At 47.9% G+C, this 19,510-nt stretch overlaps 1 protein-coding gene across 7 annotated transcripts in view; it reads right to left on the bottom strand.

Annotated features, from left to right (window-relative positions):
• LOC137562405 (uncharacterized) overlaps positions 1 to 19,510 on the bottom strand; it is a 428,020-nt gene that overhangs the window by 119,611 nt on the left and 288,899 nt on the right. The window lies entirely within an intron of this gene.

Here is a 19,510-nt window from a genome sequence, read left to right as displayed (position 1 = left end):
TATGTCCTTTCTGGGAAAATCTGTAAAGTTCCTTTGTTTCAGTTCAGGAACAAAGTTCAGACAAGATGGCTGCCGCTGTTCCTCAAAACGGCAGCATGCTCCCAAGAAGACGGAATTTGGAGGAATGAGGGAGGAGTCCCTGGCAAACACTTTTGACTGAGCCCCATCTCTGGGTGGAGTCTCAGGTCCAGCCCAGGGGCTGGACAGGGTGCGGTTAATCCCCTGGGTGCATTCCTTGTGCCTACCAAATATGACATTTTTCATATCTCGGCTTATGCTTATCGCACACACATAGAGATGAGCGTAATGACGTAATTACGATTTCGCGAAATTTCGTGTAATTAGTGTAATTACGATTATGGGCGTAAGTACATAATCGTAAAGAAGAAGGATTTCGCGAAATTTCGCGTAAGCGTAATTTTCGCGTAATTTTCGCATTACAATGGGTATTTGTTCATGTAATTTCGCATTAAACGCTACCGTAATTTCGCGTTAAACCGTAACGCTCCGAATAATATAAAAAAGCCGCCGACTTTAAGGGTTAATAGCAAAGCCCCCTTAAATGCTAAGAGCCTCAAATTTAGAGAATATATTAAGGAGATCAGAAGGAATAAGAGGAAAACATTTTTTTTCAAAAAGACCTTATAGTTTTTGAGAAAATCGATGTTAAAGTTTCAAAGTAAAAATGTATACATTTAAAAACCCGCCGACTTTAACGGTTAATAGCAAAGCCTGCTTAAAGTTTAGGAACACCAAATTCCTAGGGTATATTAAGGGGATCAGTGGGAATAAGATAATTTTTTTTTTTTTCAAAAAGACCTTATAGTTTTTGAGAAAATCGATTTTTAAGTTTCAAGGGCAAAAATGTCTTTTAAATGCGGAAAATGTCAGGTTTTTTTTGCACAGGTAACAATAGTGTATTATTTTCATAGATTCCCCCAAGTGGGAAGAGTTTTACTTACTTCGTTCTGAGTGTGGGAAATATAAAAAAAAAACGACGTGGGGTCCCCCTTCCCAGACCTCTTTAACCCCTTGTCCCCCATGCAGGCTGGGATAGCCAGAATGCGGAGCACCGGCCGCGTGGGGCTCCGCACCCTGACTATACCAGCCCGCATGGTCCATGGATTGGGGGGTCTCGGAAGGGGAGGGGCAGCCAAGCTTTCCCCTCCCCCTCCGAGCCCTTGTCCAATCCATGGACAAGGGGCTCTTCTCCACCTCCGATGGGCGGTGGAGGTGGAGGCCGCGATTTCCTGGGGGGGGGGGGGGGTTTCATGGTGAAATTTGGGAGTCCCCTTTAAAAAGGGGTCCCCCAGATGCCCACCCCCCCTCCCAGGAGAAATGAGTATAGAGGTACTTGTACCCCTTACCCATTTCCTTTAAGAGTTAAAAGTAAATAAACACACAAACACTTAGAAAAAGTATTTTAATTGAACAAAAAACATAACCACGAAAAAAGTCCTTTAATATTCTTAATTAACCATTAATACTTACCTGTCCCTTTAAATAAATGATCCCTCGAAATAGCCTCGGAAATGTTCTATCAGTTACAATGTAACAAAGTTATTACAATGTAACAACTTTGTTACATTGTAACTACGCCGCACCCGACGTCACTCGCCGCTCAGCCGCCGCATACGCATCTGCGCTGCACAGACCCGACAGAGCTCTGAGCTATATAGCTCAGAGCTCTCTAAGCATCTTTGAATTTGGGCTCCAAGGAGCCCCATTGGTCCTTAGCAGACCAATGGGGTTCCTTCAAATCAGAAGGAACCCCATTGGTCTGCTAAGGACCAATGGGGCTCCTTGGAGCCCAAATTCAAAGATGCTTAGAGAGCTCTGAGCTATATAGCTCAGAGCTCTGTCGGGTCTGTGCAGCGCAGACGCGTATGCGGCGGCTGAGTGGCGAGTGACGTCGGGTGCGGCGTAGTTACAATGTAACAAAGTTGTTACATTGTAATAACTTTGTTACATTGTAACTGATAGAACATTTCCGAGGCTATTTCGAGGGATCATTTATTTAAAGGGACAGGTAAGTATTAATGGTTAATTAAGAATATTAAAGGACTTTTTTCGTGGTTATGTTTTTTGTTCAATTAAAATACTTTTTCTAAGTGTTTGTGTGTTTATTTACTTTTAACTCTTAAAGGAAATGGGTAAGGGGTACAAGTACCTCTATACTCATTTCTCCTGGGAGGGGGGGTGGGCATCTGGGGGACCCCTTTTTAAAGGGGACTCCCAGATTCCACCATGAAACCCCCCCCCCCCAGGAAATCGCGGCCTCCACCTCCACCGCCCATCGGAGGTGGAGAAGAGCCCCTTGTCCTTGGATTGGACAAGGGCTTGGAGGGGGAGGGGAAAGCTTGGCTGCCCCTCCCCTTCCGAGACCCCCCAATCCATGGACCATGCAGGCTGGTATAGTCAGGGTGCGGAGCCCCACGCGGCTGGTGCTCCGCATTCTGGCTATCCCAGCCTGCATGGGGGACAAGGGGTTAAAGAGGTCTGGGAAGGGGGACCCCACGTCGTTTTTTTTATATTTCCCACACTCAGAACGAAGTAAGTAAAACTCTTCCCACTTGGTCGAATCTATGAAAATAATACACTATTGTTGCCTGTGCAAAAAAAAACTGACATTTTCCGCATTTAAAAGACATTTTTGCCCTTGAAACTTAAAAATCGATTTTCTCAAAAACTATAAGGTCTTTTTGAAAAAAAAAAAATTCCTCTTATTCCTCCTGATCTCCTTAATATATTCTCCAAATTTGAGGCTCTAGGCATTTAAGGGGGCTTTGCTATTAACCCTTAAAGTCGGCGGCTTTTTTACATTATACGGAGCGTTACGGTTTAACGCGAAATTACGGTAGCGTTTAATGCAAAATTACGGCATGAACGAAACGCGAAATTACGCGTTGAAAATTACGCTTATGGTATTTTCAATTACGATTTTAATGGCAATTTCGCATCGTAATCGCAAATTTCGCATGCGTAATTATAGTAATGCGAAATCACGAAAATTTCGGCTCAACTCTACACACACATAACGGCCACAGATTCATTATTATGGTAGAGAACAGAGGCGCCAAAAGGATAAAAACAATATTTAAAAGTTTTAAAATTATTGCTTAGGAGGCAGTGGTGGACTCACCTCCCACAAGCAGACACAACAAGTGTGTATTCACAAAAGGGACATTTATTGGTATACTCCAAATAAGGTTGCAACGCGTTTCGCAGGTCAAACCCGCTTCATCAGGCAATTACAGGAAGGAGCACACAACAGCAGTATGTCCAGATAGCACCTGGCGCCTCAGTTGACTGAGGCGCCAGGTGCTATCTGGACATACTGCTGTTGTGTGCTCCTTCCTGTAATTGCCTGATGAAGCGGGTTTGACCTGCGAAACGCGTTGCAACCTTATTTGGAGTATACCAATAAATGTCCCTTTTGTGAATACACACTTGTTGTGTCTGCTTGTGGGAGGTGAGTCCACCACTGCCTCCTAAGCAATAATTTTAAAACTTTTAAATATTGTTTTTATCCTTTTGGCGCCTCTGTTCTCTACCATAATACTGATTGTATCCACCTTTGGTGGAGGGGGATACCCCTTCTTGTTTTTCAAGCCTACAGAGAGCGACTTCTTATTCCTGAGTGAGGACAGGCTAATCTCCTCACCTGCCTACACAGTGGTTGCCTGGAGGTAACCCTGGTTTGTGAGTATACAATTCATACTCTTTCCAATTATCCAATTACCTTGACATACTACACCATATCGGGCTCTCGGTTCTCTCTTCTTCACAGGCCACAGATTCATGTTCCTCAGAATTTGACAGTTCATAGGACATCAAACTCAGGTGCGTTCTCAGGCCCGGTTATGAAATAGTGGAATACCTCGGGTTCTGGGTAGGTCAGTGGCCTCAATTTAATATTAAAATACTCACTAGACCCAGATCAGCAGAATGAGATAACTTTCAGACCGCTCATATGAACAGTATTCCTTAAACATGCTAAAAATTATAAACTCCATGTATTCCTAAGCCTATCTGCATGGCTCCTGTACGTCTGCTGTGGGGCAGCTCCCTTTGTTGGCGCACCAAATAGTGTTCTTTCATAAGGCCAGCTCCCAATTAGGTGTGAGCTTCCTGCGACAGGAAATCCTTTGTTCCCTGCTAATTAAACAACCTTGGGACAGTGCAGACAAGGGGCTTCATGAAAAGACTCCACTATCACCTCTGCTAGGGTCCAGATTCCAGTCACATGCTAATTAACAAGTCACTGGCCAGGAAGGGGACTCTCTGATCAAGTTAAAAAAAGAAAATGTCATTTTCTGATTGCTGCAAAGACTGAGCAAATCTAACCGGGGAGCGATCAGAATATCGACTGCGCAAATCTTCTCGATTTGCCTGCGTTGCTTACGGCTGTTCCGTGACAGTACCTTTTCCTGCGATTCATCTAATGTGGTATACCTGATCATGTGTGCAAAATGCCCCAAAAGAATTTATGTGGGAGAAACAAGTCAACCACTGTGTAATCGCATGACACACCACAGGTTCACTATTAACAGCAGGAAAAAGGATATTACAAAATATACTGATCTCCCAATACCAACACACTTTTGTTTACCTGGACACAGTTTACACGATTTTCACCTCACTGTATTAATGGGTGCCTTCAAATCAGAAAACATGAGACTAACACAAGAAACAAAGTTTACACATTGGCTCAAAACTGTAGAAGATGGTTTAAACAAGGACTCTAACTTCTTGTGCTGGTACGATGGGTTTTATGCTGGGCATACACGAGTCGATCCGTCGGCCGATTAGCCGCCGGATCGACTCCCGACGCGTCCCCACTCGTCCGCGCGGATCGATCCCCGCTTGTCCGGAACAAATAGTTCCGGCCAGCGCTAAGGGCTGGATCGGAGGCGGCTGACGTCCATGACGTCACTCCGCTCGTCGCCATGGCGACAGGAGAAGCCAAACACGGAAGGCTGCTCATTGCGGCCTTCCGTGTTACTTCTGGCTGCCGGAGGCGATCGGAAGAACGCCTCCGGAGCGCCATCTAGTGGGCTTTCATGCAGCCAACTTTCAGTTGGCTGCATGAAATAGTTTTTTTTTTATTTAAAAAAAACCCTCCCGCAGCCGCCCTGGCGATCTTAATAGAACGCCAGGGTGGTTAACTAATTGTGGGACCCCCTGATGTCTAAATGAATTCCCACCAGGGCCTTGACCTCCTGTGCAGTTTTTTCTTAGGTATTATTATTATTGTTGTTTTTCTATTTACAGTATGTAGCATCAACATCTTCTGTAGTGCTGTACATACCGTGTTTCCCCTAAAGGATTAGACATCCCCTGAGAATAAGCTCTAGCAGGAATTCCTAGCATGCTTGAAATATAAGACATCCCCCGAATGTAAGCCCTAGCAGCAGCCCACATGACACCAGCAAGTCACGCTCAATACAAAGCCTGGATACAGGAGAACAGCAGTATAATGTGAGTTCTACAGTCCTGTATATGTGTGTAAGGAAATTTGTGTTTTTGTTGGAACCAGCCCTCCTGATCTGTCATAAAGTGATAAGCATCAGCAGCACTTCACCTCTTCACCTTTTCCCAGGACACACAGCTTATCCTATCATAGCTCTAGGGAGCTTTACAGAGTACTCTACCTGCAAGAAATAGACACTTACCCACATGATCAGCAGAATCAATTTCTTGTGAGAGCCAATATCTGCAAACCACAGGCTCTGTGCATGCTGCTTGTGAACTTTCAGCATGGCATGCAGTATATACATTTTGCATAGGAAAACTACCAGTGTTTCCCTACAAAATAAGACATCTCCTGAAAGCCCTAGCACATCTTTTGGAGCAAAAATTAATATAAGACAGTGTCTTATTTTCGGGGAAACACGGTAGTACAAAACAAGTATTGGGGAACATAGATACAAGACAAGTTCATGACTGCAGTCAGACCATCCAGTTCTGCTGCCCCACCGCCCTCTGTCTCCGGGCTGCAGGTCTCACAGGCAAGTTCCTCTACTTGATAATGGTAGAGCCTACTCACCCCCTTATTATACCACTACTTTGATTACACACACATATTGTCCCCTTCACTTATCCTAATAATAAATACGCGGACTACTTGACTTTGGAATAATTTAAGGCCATAGCAGCCCAACTTTTATTAAGCCCAATTAACAATAAACCAAACACATCATATAAGGAACAATAAATCACTATATCAAACAATCCACAGAGAGCTGGGGTACAGGGGTCCGGAGGTAACCGACTGGAGTATCAAAACAACCCCCGCGTGACATGCAGCCTTGTAACCGGCCCCCAGCCGCGAGCCCCGGCTCGGGGACAGCTGCATGCCCCAAAGTCATCTTTTCTTGTCGTGCTCTTAAGCAAACCGGATTTTGCCCCGCGGCAAATCCGCTTCCAAACGTAACCACCCTCCGGATCCCCCTTTTACCCCTCCATCACGAAAGGCATGAACCCTTATGCCCTTGAGGCCCCCCAACCTCAAAGCTCTCTGTATCCCCTCCTCAATCCCGAGAGCCCACAAGTCCGTTCCAATTTCGTTGAGGTGTACCCCATCTCTTCGGAGAAACACGCCAGTGTCTTCTTCCAACTCCATGTGCCTGATGGCTAACCCACCATTTCGCACAAAAAATCTTCCCACCTCCTTGTTTAGCTTAATCCTAGCCTTATTCACCTTTATAACTGAATTCGCCAACCTCCAATATTCCCTGGCCACGACATCAGACCACACTAGGATCGCTTCTGGAAATACGGAATTGATCCTCAGAAAATCAAACTTGATTTCCTTAATGATGATCCGAGTGGACCTGGAGGCAAGGTCATTGCCCCCAACATGAAGCACTAAGATGTCCGGAGCCCTGTCCAATCTTGCCAACCTATGCAGCTCTGGCAGCAAGCCAGGCCACACCATTCCTGGGAAACCCAACCAGCGGATACAAACCTGATCCCGGGGAAATCCCAACTGGCGACCTTCGGGCCTTACATCAGCCCTTCTGGCGCCCCTGCTCACATAAGAGTGGCCGACGATCCAAACATGAATCGGAGAACCTGCAACAAGAAAAAACGAGCTGACAGCAACAACTCTTGTAGTCGGCCGCCCCCTCTCCCCCCCCCCCCCTACATTAAATGGGGTCTAATGTATGATTTATAGCGCAGTGATTCCCAGCGACCAATGCGCTTGATAACCTCCTCCCCTAAACCCCAGCGGGACGCCTCAGTAGCCGCACCAATTCTGAAGGAGTGGGAGGCGAACTCGGAATGCGGAAGACCCAATGAACGTAAACATTTGCGAAATAACGCCACAAACTGGAATCTTGACAGGGGAATGCCATCCTGATGCACCAAAAATACCGTAGCCTGGGAAGGCCGACCTGCCTGAAACCCAGCCACGTTCGCGTGCGGGCATAAAGGCCCGCCTACCGGAAAAAGAGTAATAGACCTGCCCCTGCCCGCCTGGTCGGTTTTAGAGCGTGGCAGATGAATAACCAAGGAGTCGCCGTGTACCGTGACATGCTTTGCGAGGATGCCTCCCACTCCTGCCTTACTATGACTCACCAGCTCACTAATCCTAAAAGCCCCCAAAAAAGCAAGGACAAATGCTGTTCTAAATAAACCCACCTCATAAGTGGACGAGCATATCCCAGGGAGAACTCCTACCAGCCTGCCCAGCAAATCAAACGTGACCGGGCGCCTGGCCTCCCTGCGCACAGCCCCTACTCGATAACCCTTTAACGCCTGTCGAACCCTGAAATCCTTTGTAACATCCGTAAGCCCCCTAATCTTGAACCAAAACGCCAACGCCGATAATTTCTTCGCCACCACAGAAGCCCCAATCTCTTCCACGAAATTATTCCCTAAAAAATACAATAACAAGCACAGCCTGTCCTCATCGGAATTGCAGCCCCCCACCTGCGCCGTCAAAGCGTCCCACGTGTTCCATATTACCGTGTACGCTGCTGATGACGACGCCGATAACGACCTCCCAATCATGCAGGAAACGGCCCGAAGGGAATCTTCCACGCCGTGGATGGGCAAGGAACCCCACGCTCTTCTGCCGTGGGAGCCGCAGCCCGGAACCTGTCCCACTGAAAACGAGAAAGGGCATCAGCAATCACGTTGTCGACCCCCGGTATATGAACAGCAAACAAATACGTATTCAACCGCAGGCATTCCAACACCAGCTGCCGCAGTAGGCGTATAACCGGGAGAGAGGATGCCGAGCAACTATTGATCGCCATTACCACTCCCATGTTGTCGCAATGAATTCTCACTCGTTTGTTCGTCAACTGCTGACCCCATACTTGTAGTGCCACTACTATGGGGAACAATTCCAACAGGACCAAGTTGGAGGTGAAGCCTGCCTCAATCCACGAAGCATCCCACGGGGCCGCACACCACTGCCCCGCCAGGAACGCCCCGAAGCCCTGGGAGCCCGACGCGTCGGTGAACAAATCTAAATCCCTGTTACTCACCGTTTCCTGCATCCAAAAGGCCCTGCAATTGAATTCTGCCAGAAATGTAAGCCACACTTTCAGGTCCGCCCGCAGCTCCGCAGTCATCCGAATGCGGTGATGCGAGGCGGACACTCCTGCTGTTGCCAAGGATAACCGCCTGCAGAATATCCGCCCCATGGGCATAATCCTGCAGGCGAAGTTCAACTTCCCCACCAGTGATTGCACCTCCCTCAAAGTAGCCTTCTTGCTCCTGAAAACAGCCAAAATGGACTCCCTGAGGTCATCCACCTTGTCTTGTGGCAAACTGCATTCCATAGACACCGTATCAATGGTAATGCCCAAGAACTTCAATGCTGTAGCCGGCCCCTCCGTCTTCTCCTCCGCCAATGGAACCCCGAAACGCTCGCAAACATGCCGCATAGTGGCCAGCACGTAGGCGCAATCGGGAGAATTCGCCGCCCCCATGAACAAAAAATCATCCAAGTAATGGATGACTGATTGAACATCCGACACATCCTTCACCACCCATTCCAAGAAACGAATGAACCGTTCAAAATATGCGCAGGAAATGGAGCACCCCATGGGAAGACACCTATCCACGAAATACTCACCTTTCCAAAAACATCCCAATAACCTAAAACTAGACGGGTGCACCGGGAGCAACCTAAAAGCGGACTCAATGTCTGTCTTCGCTAAAAGTGCGCCCTGACCCAAACGCCTAACCCAGCTCAAAGCCTCGTCAAACGACGTGTAAACAACTGACACGTCATCGCTGGACAAACCATCATTAACCGACGAGCCACGAGGAAAGGATAAATGGTGAATCAAACGGAAGGATCCCGGATCCTTCTTCGGGACCACCCCTAACGGTGATACCACTAGGTCCTCCAATGGACAGGATTGGAAAGGGCCCGCTAATCGACCTGCAACAACCTCTTTTTCTAACTTTTTATCAACAACTTCAGGGCGATCATTTGCGGACTTCAAATTCCGAAAGGGGGGTACTGAACGCAACGAACAACTGCTCGGGATCACAAAACCTTCCTCAAAACCTAAACTCAAAAACTCCGCCACCTCCCCTTTAGGATACCGTCTTAGAAACCCCGCCATCTCTGCCACCCTCACTGGCGTCGTCCCTTTTGTACCCAGAATCGGAGGACTTGTTCTTTTTCTGTTTGTAACACTTTGCCGCAGCATGCGAGCCTCCGCAATAGGAGCACTCATGTTTAAAGCGGCAGGAGTGCCCGAAACGACAGGACCCTTCATTGTACTGCCAACAAACCCCTTTCCCTCTATTTGCTGGCTGGGTGCCTGAAGCCGACCCGCTGCCCGACCCGAGAAAGGACTGAGGGCCCCTGGTAGGAATCATCAGCCGCATCCACAGGGTAATGTCCTTGTGGTCCCACCGGACCTCCGGACGCACCGCTTTCGTTTGCCGAAATTGTTCATCGTAACGCAACCATGCGTTACCCCCGTACGACCGACAGGCTTCCCCAATGGAGTCCATATACCTGAACAAAGCAGAACAGTGTTCCGGTTGCCTTTCCCCAATCACACTTGCCAGAGTCGAGAACGCCTGAAACCAATTCTGGAAAGTGCGTGGTATTAACCTATACCTCCGCTCCTCCTCTCTTTTCTTTTCGTCTGGCTTCCCCTTATCTAAATTAAACTTCTCAAGGGGCAGCAACGAGAATATCTCGATATACTCCCCTCTCCAAATACGCTCCTTCACCTCCTGTTTCAAATGAGAACCCAGGAGGCCATTAAAACAAACGTACAATTCTGCATGCGCCGCATCCGCCAACCGCACCTGACCCGCCCCATGGGAACTTGCCAATTCGCTCGCAACAACCTGCGTCTGTACCGCGACCTCGGCCTGAACCCCGACCGCTCCTAACCCCACAGGGGGTGCTACCTGAACCACCCCTTGTGCTAGTGGCACCAAACTAGGGAGAGCTGCCGCTGCTGGGGGAACGGTGGGAACCCCAGACCCCACACCCGGAATCACCAACCCTGGGACCGGAGGGGCCCACGCCCCCACCGGTGACCCCTGTGACCCTGCGAAGAGAGACCCCACGGGACCCCCCGATACTATTGGCCCACCCAGCACCCCTTGGGCCTGCCCACCTTGTGGTTGCTCACCTGGTCTGGGAACCCCACCCACACCCCCTGGACCACCCCCACACATACCCCACAGCAAAGAGGCTAACGCTTTTACAGCCGCTAAACCGGCCTCACCTGGCTGCTCTGGACGCAAGTCCCCGCCAGCCGTCACTCCGGATCCTTCCGTTGCGTCCACGACATCCTCCTCCTCCGATTCTTCCACCGGCGTAGAGCTACCCCTGGCCGCCTGGCCACTGGGGTGGTGGTGACGCTGCTGGGCCTGCTGTCCCCTCGTTTCCTGGCCTCTCTTGCCTTGTGCTGCCTTGGAGGATTTTCCTGTCCTGCCCCCGCTGCTGGAGGTCTTGCCCCCTCCACTACCCGGACGGGCCGCCGCCGCTTTGGAGGTAGCGGCGCCCGCAGTGTGGGTGTCCTTCTGCTGGGCCCTCTTAGTCTGGCGCGCCGCGCGGGGACTAATGGCCGCATGTCCTGGAGGCGAAGCTGCCCGTCTGCTGGCGGAGGAACCGGATGTCCCTTCTCCTGGAGAGCCTTGCCGGCGTGTGGGATTCCTCCCGCCCGACCCGCGCGACCCAGCGGAAGATCGCTTAGCGGGGGGTGGCGGAGGGTCCCGGGGGGGGCTCCCTGCGCGGCGTTGCGCTCTGCTCTGGGGTTCTGGGCTAAGCCGCTCCGGCGGCCGGGACAATCTCCTCTCCTCACCTTGCTCGGCGGGGGCACTGGGCGCAGCAGCCGCTGGCGGCTCACTGGACACCACAGTCCCCGTAGAAGTGCCCACATCCATTGCTGCCAACTGAAGCTGGACCCAGGAAGGGCCCCTTGACGCAGCCTCTGCACGGATTTTTGCAACAAGCTGCTCCAGGGTCTCCATTGCTAGCTTCTTCTTCCTCTACACTAACGGACTGCCCCACCCCCTTCCCTTGCCGCCTTACCCAGCAGACCCCTGCTTCCCTCTCCGCCCAGCCTAGAACACACCCACCTCCTTAACCCTCTAATCCCCAGGGGAAGAACGGCTACCCCATCATGCTGGGCCCTGCGCATACGCTGGCTCCAGCTCCAGGCCCTTACTGTTGGAAGAATTAAATGTAAACTTCTTCTCTCCTGGGGATGGGATTGGATATGCATCCACCATGTAAAGATTATGTCAGAACAGGAACACACAGACACGCCTAACATCTGTGGTGAGTGATAGAAGGGAGGGACCTGGGTGAACAAATAAACAATGACAGTGCAATATACAGTCAGTAGATAAGTGTGCTTGCTGGGTGTGGAGGCTGCTGCTGAGCTGAATGTTCTGTCTGTCTCTGCCTGCCTGACAGCCTGTATGATTAAGGGTGTCAATACATTACTTGATGTTTGGCATCAATATCTGGCCGATCATAATGATCGAATCTGGCAGAGATAGATGTCACAACATGGTCACCCAGCTGAACGTTTTTATTGATTTCCTGCTAAAACGATTAATCCAGCATGCTGGAGAAATCTGGGTTGAAAGCTCTCAATTGGGTGCATGGCGGTATCACCAACAACCAACCCCTAGCCAGTGTCCCAACCCAGCATATGTGTCCGCTACTCCCCTGCCCCCAAGCCAGTGGTAAGTGTGCAGAAGCAGCATACCTGTCATGCCGATATGACTCCTCACCAAATCCAGTGTCCGGCAATCTTTCTTCATTGTTGCCGGGACGCATGTACCACATGACACATAGAGTGGAATCGATTCCTACCACACACACAGTACAAAGATTGTCAATAAATTCCAGCAGGACATCAATTGAAAATCAATTGAACTGCAGCATTATGCTGGGCATACACGGTGCAATTCTGCGCCGGCATCGAGCCGCTGGTCCTATGCCAGCGCGTCCCCGCTTGTCCGCGCAGGCGCGGATCAATTCCTGCTCGTTCCCGCCGGCGCTTTTCATCAGCGCTTCGTTTATTTCCATTGTTCTCCCCGCCGGTATCGAGCGCAGAATCGATCCGGCGGGGTATCGGACAGGTTGGATCTTATCAATCGAGCCATCAGCGGCTTGATTGATAAGAACTATTGCATCGTGTATGCCCAGCATTACACTGTTTAATGCACTGCACCGTTTTGGGCCGTAGATTGACTGCCACACCAGGCTAATTGATGTAAATCTTTCACGTGGTTTGATCAATACATTTTAGGTCAAAATTGATGGAAAGCATCTTAAAAGGAATCATTTTGGTAATGGATTCCCTGCAGAGAAGGCAGTGGCATAATATATTGTGTGGGTGTGGCGAGGAGGGGGGCGGTTGTTAAAAGTTGGCCTAGGGCAGTAAAAAGTAGAAATCCAGCCGTGGAGAGGCGGCAGCATACATGGGGCCTGATTCACAAAGCGGTGATAACTCAGTTATCACGCCTAAAAGACTTTAGGCGTGATAACCTTTGCACTAGCAAAGTTATCACCGCTTTGTGCTCTAACTCGCGCGAAGCTCCCGCGCGCAAAGTTTTGTGCGCGTACGCGCGCGCACAGAGTCCCATAGGGCTTAATGGGCGCTGCGCGCGAAGCAAAAGTTTTGCGCGCAGGAGCTTCGCGTGAGTTTCTTCACATCACGCCTAAACAAAGTTTAGGCGTGATAAAGGGCTTTTCACAGGCGTGCAAAGTGTTTGCACCGCTTTGTGAATCAGGCCCATGATCTGTAACTATACATGCTTTCATGCTCATGGGTCCATTGTCTATGGACACAAATGTAAGTGATTTTAATTGGAATCTATGTGTTACCAATAAAATGATGTTGAGTAGCGTGTTAGCGGTGTGCCTTTAGATCCTTTTTACTTAAAGTGAACCTCCGGACTAAAAATCTACTCAGCAGCACTGAAAAGGCTGGGTGTTTCTTTAACAGTTTCACAGCATCAGAACTTTGTTTTTCTTACCAAAGCATTATTTTTAGCTGCATTTTCACCTAAGCTCCACCCATCAAAGAAAAAAAGCCCGGGCTTTTTTTCCCTGATGCTGTGCAGAGCATGATGGGATTACCTATGTTGTTGTTCATGTTGCCTAGCAACTGGGAGTGGTGATCAGGACACAGGACAGTTGGAACTGTGTCTCATGCTTCCTGTCACCTCCTTTCAACCAAAAAGATGGCTGCCATCATGAAATCAAACATTTGCCTGTTCTTTTAAAACAGGGTGGGTAAGAAATTATATTACCTATGTATTTTAATTAACATAACTAATGTAACTTAATAACAGTATGTTTGTTTAGGCTCGAGTTCCTCTTTAATGTTTTTATACTGCTTTGGAGTCCGGAAAGGAGAAATGTTGGATATGTGACTCTCCTTCACCCACCACATCCAAAACCTCACAAAGTCCACCTTCGTAACATCTGCAAGATCCGCACTTTCCTGACCTCTGTCACCACCAAACTCCTCATCCATGCCCTCATAATTTCCCGCCTTGACTACTGCAATGCCCTTCTGTCTGGTCTCCCTATGACCCGAATAGCCCCACTGCAGTCCATCATGAATGCGGCAGCCAGAAATATCCATTCCTTCCATTGCTCCCCTCTGTGAATCCCTCCACTGGCTTCCTATCCAGTCCAGAATCAGACTCAAGATACTTTGTCTGACCTACAAATCTGTCCACAAAACCTGTCCAACCTACATTTCCGATCTTACTCAGAGGTACACACCTAGCCGCTCACTCCACTCCTCCAATGAACTTTGCCTGACCGCCCCCGCCTCACCCACTCCCATGCATGCCTCCAGGACTTTTCAAGAGCTGCTCCAACACTATGGAACTTCCTACCTCCACCCATTGGGGCAGCTCCCTCCTTTAACATCTTCAAGAAGGCCCTCAAAACTCACCTTTTCACTCTGGCCTACCACCCCTCACTAGTGCGCTAAACCTGCAGCTGAACTCTGGTCCTCTACTATGTTCCTACCTCTCCCTCTAGATTGTAAGCCTTCAGGCAGGGTCCTCCTCCTTTTGTGTCCTACCTGATCATGCACCTCCATTACTGTGCACCCATGCTATGCATTTGAGTGACCTCGACTTGCCTAATCTCCATGCTCCCGTCAAGTGACTGACTAAGCATTACCTTGTACTCATACTGTACTGCATGATCTGGTTTTCGTGTATTCCTGTATTGTCGTATTGCTGTATGTAACCCCTAAATATTGTCTGTAAACTAATGTCCAGCATTGCATAAAATGTTGGCGCTATTTAAATACAATAAATAAATAAATTTACTTAGAATATGGATCTATTCAGATCTGGTAAGCAGGTTTTTGTTCGTCGGTCGGTGGTGGACATGTCTTCTGCTGTGGACTGACTGCACAGTGAAGTACTGAAAGAACTCTTAGAACATTTCTCTACCTACAGTATGTGCTGTGGACTGAAATTTATTTTTTTTGTTAGTTTGTAGACTACAAGGGGGATACTATTTTGAAGTATTTATATAGTGATCCAACAAGTGCACTGATTGTTCCCGTTTTTGTTATGGTTTTTCCTGTTGGTCAGTATATGGACACTGTAATGACCAACAGGAAGCCTTCTGGCAAGTTACAAAATAAATATTCGCTTCCACGTCTCTGCAGCCTGAGCTATACCAGTCACATGGTCCATGATGTAAGGGGGTTCTGCAAGAGAGCCTTCCCCACCTCCCCAAAGCCTTTGTCAAGCAATGGTCAAGGGGCTCCTCCTCCTCTCCAAGTGAAATGGATATGGAGGTTCTAATGTATCCCTTCCTCACCAGCCTGCATGATCCATGATATGGGGGGCTTTGTAAAAGAGGAGGGGCAAATTATTCCCCTCTGCACCAAAACCCTCATCCATACCATGGGCAAGGGGCTCTTCTCTACTACCAGTGCACAGGAGGAGGTCTTGGGAAGTTCATGGTGGAATCTTGCATCCCCCCCAAGTGAAAAAGGTATAGGAGTACTAATATACCCCTTACCCATGTCTACAAAGGATTAAAAACTCAAGAACATTAAAGGACTTGCCTTTAATTAATGACCCCATGCCAATATCCTAATAAAAAAGGGCCAATGCCAATATCTTCTGGACCTTTCCTGACAATTTGCTATGAACAATACAACACATGTCGCTCTCCACCCATGGCAGTGATGGCTTAGACCGTTTACCAGCGAATGGTCCCCGAATATCATCGTCTGTTCGCCCACCAGCAAACAGATTGTGAAGTTCGATCTGCCCCCATATGTTTGCATGGAGCCAAAAATTGCCCCTCACCCCAGAGTCAACAGACACATGGCAGCCAATTAAGTATCTCTCCAGGCTCGGACAGGCCCACTGGGAGCTCAGGAATTTTCCCGGTGGGGCTCTTGCCCCGGGGGCCATGGGGCCCCAGTAATGAAGAGGAGGGGGCACAGTAAAGGAAGGGGGCACAGTGGGCACAGAGCGGCGGGGAGGGGGGAAAGCCTCCCCCCTCCCTCACCTGGGGCCCCCCTTCCGCGCTCCCCCTTCCAGAATTGCAGCCAGCTAGACACCTATAGACCTGCCTACATTAATTGGGGACACCTATAGACCTGCCTACCTAAACTGGGAAAACCTTATAGACCTGCCTACCTAAGCTGGGGACACCTAAAGACCTGCCTACCTAAACTACTGGGGAGTGGGGACACTTATAGCTGGCTACCTATACTGAGGACAACTATACTCAGGGTCTAGACCCTACTTTATTTATGTATGCAGGCCCCATTTGGCTACTAAATTATTTTATTTTGATGCACCTGGCTAACTATTTTCTTCATTGTAAGGCACCTGGCTACTTAATTATTTTATCTGAAGGTGTTTGATTACTTAATATTTTTATTTTTCGGCATTTGACTACTTGCTGCCTCCAGTATGTACAGAATAAGCTGTTACTCTGTGCCTGTAGTGATAGTAAACTTGCTGCAGTGTGTGCTGATCTCTGCTACCCCCAGGATGTCCAGCATAAGCTGCTACTCTGTGTCTGTACTGATAGTAAACTATCTGCAGTGTTTGCTCATCTCTGCTACCTCCAGTATGTACAGTATAAGCTGTTACTCTGTGCCTGTACTGATAGAAAACCAGCTGCAGTATGTACAGTATAAGCAGTTACTGTGTGCCTGTACTGATAGTAAACTAGCTGCAGTGTGTGCTGATCTCTGCTGTCTCCAGTATGTACAGTATAAGCTGTTGCTCTGTGCCTGTACTGATAGAAAACCAGCTGCAGTATGTACAGTATAAGCAGTTACTGTGTGCCTGTACTGATAGTAAACTAGCTGCAGTGTGTGATCTCTACTATCTCCAGTATATACAGTATAAGCTGTTACTCTGTGCCTGTACTGATAGTAAATTAGCAATGCTATGTGTCTTTCTTAAGGTGCGTACACCTGTTAGTATTGTTGTCCGTCGGGGAGTGGTGTGCACTGTGCAGTCTGCCATCATATTTGTCACATTTCTGTCAATTCCAGCCTTATGCAACTAAGGGGGGGGTTTAAAAGTTGATTCATAATTGTGGCATGTTCTAAAGCAGAGTTATTAATTTCTTATAGATAAAAAAAAAGTAATAATAATCCATGTATGGTGTTGGTGAATACCAAAGAACATGCTGACTCGTAAACCATGTATTTCATAACTCTTTCTTTCCTAATAAGAAAAACAAAAGTTTGCTTTCCTAAAACAGAAAGAATTTGCGATAATTCAGGTTGGCGTGAGCTCGAGATGTCTCCCAGAGCAACACTGCTGAATATATGCAAATTAGCCATTGTACCCTTAGAAGCTAAACACACCTCCAGAACCGCTGGAATGCAATGATGTGTCAGCTTGTTAATTTGTACAGAGCCATAAAAATCCAACATGCATACAGACTGTTTCGGATTGTTTTATCCTCATCAGTGCATGGCATGGATTAATTTGGCTCTATGGAGTAGGGCTTGTAAATCCGAGAGGCACAGACTAACCAGCAAGCTCATGGTGACCCAGAACTCATTGGAGTGTGTAAGGGGCTACAATGGTCCTAAAAGCCCCCTTACTAAGATGTTAAGAAAAACAAAAGTTTGCTAAGGGGGGTAGATCTGGTTCAGAATTGCAGAGCCTCTCCACCTCTCGTTGAGATCTCTGCCCTGGCTGGCAGAGATGGGGTTAAGGTTTGTGCCACAGACCCACAATTGTCCTTGTACCTGTCTCCTGCTTGATCTACACCATTGATCACATCAGCATGGACCACTGATAATATTGCAGGATTATTCCCTGAACTTTGGACTTTAAAAAGAATTTCCAGGCTGACCCTCTCTCCCAGATCCCCCCCCCCCCCCCCATACTATGGACCATGCGGTGCTGTTATAGCTCAGGGTGTGGAGCCCAACACAGTCCGAGCTTGGTATTCTGGCTATACCTGCATGGGTGGCAAGGGATTAAAGAGGCTTGGAAGATGGAAAACTCACTTTTTTTTACCTTTTTTAATGGCCAAATCATAGCCCATTTGCCAGGGATCCCTATATAACAATATTGCGGTGATCCCTGGCCAAAGCGTTGCAAGTTACCCTGACCACTGCTTTTTCTTTTGATATATGTAAATTTACACTTTCGGTAGGTTGTTCCATTTTCTGTCAATTTACCACGATAAAAAAAAAAAAAAAAAAAAAGGTTTTTCTATTGTAACATTAAAATCAATTTTATCAAAAACTACAAGGTCTTTTTGAAAAAAGAAGTCCCCCTTGTTCCCTCACTCAACTCTTCTCCCTTAACATACAACATTTGTTGTTTCTAGCATGTATGAGGGCTTTGCTATTACCCGGTAAAGTTGTGGCCATTGACAGTTCTTAAAAAAGAAAAAAACATTAAATAGTGTTTGTACACAATACATATTTCTTGGCAATTATAAGATACGCATTTGACACAAACCGTTAAAGGCACCCTAAGCAGCGCTAAGAAATGAAATCTGGACTTACCTGGAGCTTTCTCCAGCACCCCGTAGCCTGTGTGGTCCTTCAGCATCCTCTGAGTTCCCTCCGTGGTCCTGCTGGCGGCTCTGTTAACCTGCAGTTCTCGAAAGACTGCACTGTGCATGCACAGGAGGCTTACGGTGATGGGCAAGTGATTGCGCCGAAGTTGCCAGGTTAACAGAATAACCAGCAAGACCGTTGAGGGGACCCAAAGGACGCTGGGGACCTTGCAGAATATGGGGAACTGGATGAAGCCCCAGATGAGTCAAGATTTCTTTTTTTTCTCAGCGCTGTTCAGGGCCACTTTAAAAAAGGTGTACAAAGGGTCCAAAAAACACAGACAGTGGCATCGCGGCATGGCATGGCACCACAGTCAACGTTTTTGGACAGTTTGTACACCATTATTTAATCTGTTCAAGATCGTCAACGTTCAAAACTACTTGTGGCTGCCTAAGCCTGATGTGATGAAGTTTTAACACTGGCGGCTCACATGTCCTTCTTTCTTATTTCAAAAAGTTGGGAGGTAGGGATTGGTCAGCATGTGCAGGTGAGGTGTTTGGTTTACTCTCTAAATGCTTGTTTTCCCCCAATCTCCCGTCCTTACATGTACATCCTCTGTAGGAAATAGAGCTTCTGGCAGAGTAAAGTGTTGAAAAGATAGATGTATAGAATACTAGCTGATTGCCCAGCGTTACCCGGTTATGTATTTGTCTGGTGTTGGCTGTGGCCACTTTTTTTTTACCCTAACACACAATTACTCAATGACCAAGTTTGTGAGCTTTGCGGTCTTTGGCATCAATAATTTGCATTGAAATGAAATAAATCTGATTGACTGTTTGTGGCTCCACCCCATTTCTGAATTTAAACCCGTCACCCAATGACCAACTGTACCAGATTTAAGGCTTGTGCTATTAACAGTGCAAGAATGGCAGCAATTACATATTCCCCTTGAAAAGCAATAGGTGAATTTTGATTGGCTTTTGTAGGCTCCACCCACTTTTCTGAACAATAATCCCAGTCAC

Source organism: Hyperolius riggenbachi, chromosome 1, assembly GCF_040937935.1.
Source record: "Hyperolius riggenbachi isolate aHypRig1 chromosome 1, aHypRig1.pri, whole genome shotgun sequence".
Classification (NCBI taxonomy): Eukaryota; Metazoa; Chordata; class Amphibia; order Anura; family Hyperoliidae; genus Hyperolius; species Hyperolius riggenbachi.
This window is presented reverse-complemented; position numbering and strand designations above follow the sequence as displayed.